We start from the raw sequence: 3,182 nt of genomic DNA on the forward strand, positions 1-3,182 counted from the left end.
GGTACATCCTTAAGAAATTTTGAAACATATAATCCTTGAGCTAACGGGACACCTATCTCCCTTCCCATGGTCCATTTATTCCTTTTAGATACCATTGGGAAGTGATTAGAGGTCGTTCCCCACATTGGAACGGATTTTGGCACCCTTGGTACATCCTTAAGAAAATTTGTTACATCCGATCCTTGAGCTAACGGGACACCTATTGTAGACCCCTCATTTTGCTCATGACACATATAGGTTACCATCCAAATAAATCATTGTAATTCATCGACTTGTAATATTTGATTCTTTATCATAAGCTTCTTGGAGGATAAATTATAGAAATTTTGATGTGATCACATAAACCTTTGAATTTGTAGCTTGAGGCCTTCTGATTGTTCTAACTTACCATTAACAGTAATTTAAAACAAAATTATTGAATCCTTATTTTAAAATATAAAGCAAAATAAATTACTTCTTTGAATAATAAAATAACTAAAAATAAGTATATAATAAAATTTGGTGACAAATTAAAAGTAGATTTTAATACAAACAACTTAACATGATTCGATTTTTTTATTAAGCATTATTTTCCGAATTATAAAGGCCAATATATGAGTAATATTCTTTCTCTTTTTGTTTCTTAAACCATAATTTAAATTAATGTTTTTACTATTGTCATTAAATATACATTTTGAAACATAAAATATGATATCTCTTTAAATATTTATTTAATTTTGAATGTGCCAAAAAAACCCCTTTTTCCATCAATTCCAACTACAGCAACTGCCATTCAAAAATCCCATGCCTATGCTAGCCACATAATTCTAGCATCTTAGCTGCACCACCAGCCACCATCCAGCCGTCTTTTATTGCTTTTCCCTTACCAAGATCACTTTCACCCAGCCATCACCAGCCGTCCTTTCTCACATGCTGTAACCCATCCATTTGGCTGCCTAAAAGCATACCAGCCATGCCAAGACACCCAGCACCAGCCGTCCATTCTCCTCTGTTGCAGCTCAGTTTTAGCTGCCCAAGACCCAACTCCTTCACCCATCAATCCGCCCAAGATCACTAGTTTTTTATGTTCCGCAGAAATGTGCAGCGCCTGCATCCAGAGATTATCCAACATGTCTTACTTGATATGCCAAGTCTTACTTTCTTCACGACCTATGCTCTTTTGGCATTGTTCTGGGCAGAAATATACTATCAGGCACGTGCTGTATCTACTGATGGACTGAGACCAAGTTTCTACAGAATTATTGCAGTGGTTTATGCCATTCAGATTGCTATGTGCACCTTGGATTCGAAACTAACCGGTTAAAAACTGGAACCCCTGCATGTGAGAGAGCATCACCACAGGCCACGCGAGGGAGCTCGTCAGTCACGTTTTCCAACTGCCATGCATTCGGTGAAGCGATTTTTTGAAGGGAAGTCTCCAGGAGAAGAATCTTTTTCTGTTGCCGGAGGATGGACATCACACCAGAAAGAATAACGGTGGCCGTTTTAGAGACTTCGGAGGTTGAGAGAGGGGAGGAGAACTGACATAGAGAGTCTCTTTTTCTGGGCGTTTTCTTGGGGGAGAGTTCAAAGATCTTCTTTCTGTAGAAAATCATCACATAAACCGATTCAAAGAATTCAGAAAGCTTCTCGTTAGAGCCAAGGTTCACCATTCTAGATCTTCATGAACATCTCCTTCATAGCGGCATTGGCACCCCGATCCCTGTACGAATACGCAATCAGCCTGGAAACCTCTTCTCCATTCTCTGAATTGCCTCTGCATCGTTACGGACTGACGCATTTGGTTGATCATCGATGTCACTTGTGAACTGGATCACACACATGAAGAGATATCTAAACATCTCAATGGTAGGAACCTCCATGATTGATTGATCTCCATCATCTTCGCGATCGTGCACAGTTCTGAAAGAAGAGACGAGAATCTCTTCATCGTCTTCACTCTCTATACTTATATCTCGAAGGTTATCCCGGTTTCTATGAGCATCGAATCTCCATAGATGAACTCGGATTCTGCATTGACCTGAATCTGGAGCATGCATTATTTCATGGACGGATAGAAGAAAAAGAAGAGACTTCCATATTGTGCTGCCAAACTTGGTGTTTTTCTTCATTTATTCTTCACCACAACAGTTGGACATAAAGGTTAGTCTCAATGAATCTTTACCATTTGAATTGGTTTATTAATGATTTTTAAGTTATTCATTGATAAGGTTAAAGGCCAATGGATGAAATTGGTTTGTCGATTTTGAAACTCATGGCTGTTTGTGATATGTTTTTATCAAACTTATACGTCCATAGCACGGTTACTATGTGAATTAAAAATAAAGAAGGATAAATGCAATGATGGAATAATGCAGAATTGGTTGATGCCTTGTTAATATGTACTATACTTTTTTTCTATATGTTTAGTGTTGTCATTTTAGTTCTAAGTAAAATATTCGATTCCTTAATTCTAATCTTTATTGCCAATATTTTTAATTTATTCATTTCTTCTCACTTCATGATTTTTTTGAATACATGTTAGTTTAGGTTGGGTGTGGACAATTTGGGCCATGCATGAGTGTTGTTAGAATTTGATATTTAGGAAACTAAATGATTAAATGTGGATTGCTTGATGAATTATGATTGAGATTTAATTATTTTTTTCTTTTCTTTTTTTCTTCAAAATTTCTTTTCATCTAAATAAGTCATTGGATAATCACATGACAATTGACTTTGAATAAACTCTCTTGATTTTGATTCATGGAAATTTGATTTATCTTAATTTTCTTAAATAATTCACACATATACACTTACAATTTTTTTGGTAATCCAATTTTAAAAATATATATAAATTGTTTTTCCTTTTGAAAATTGTTTTTATACCTCTTTCATAACAAAATTAATCTTAATCTCTTTTATAATGAATTGTTTTTATATTTAAAACCTATCTTAGTCTCTTTTAAGTATGAAATTTCAAATTCTAAAAAGAATAATGTTGCCCATTTTGGTTTGGTATGCAACTTTGAAAGGTTTTAAAAATGAATTTTGGTTTTAAATACATGTGAATTAAAATTCATATTTCCAACTAATGGATTCTTTATGAACTAATTCATGTACATTAAAATGGGACTTAATAAATCCCTACATACAAAAAATTTTCAAAAATAAAGTTTTCTATTGACACTATTGACAACCCATTG

Source organism: Vitis vinifera, chromosome 18 (genome assembly GCF_030704535.1).
Source record: "Vitis vinifera cultivar Pinot Noir 40024 chromosome 18, ASM3070453v1".
Classification (NCBI taxonomy): domain Eukaryota; kingdom Viridiplantae; phylum Streptophyta; class Magnoliopsida; order Vitales; family Vitaceae; genus Vitis; species Vitis vinifera.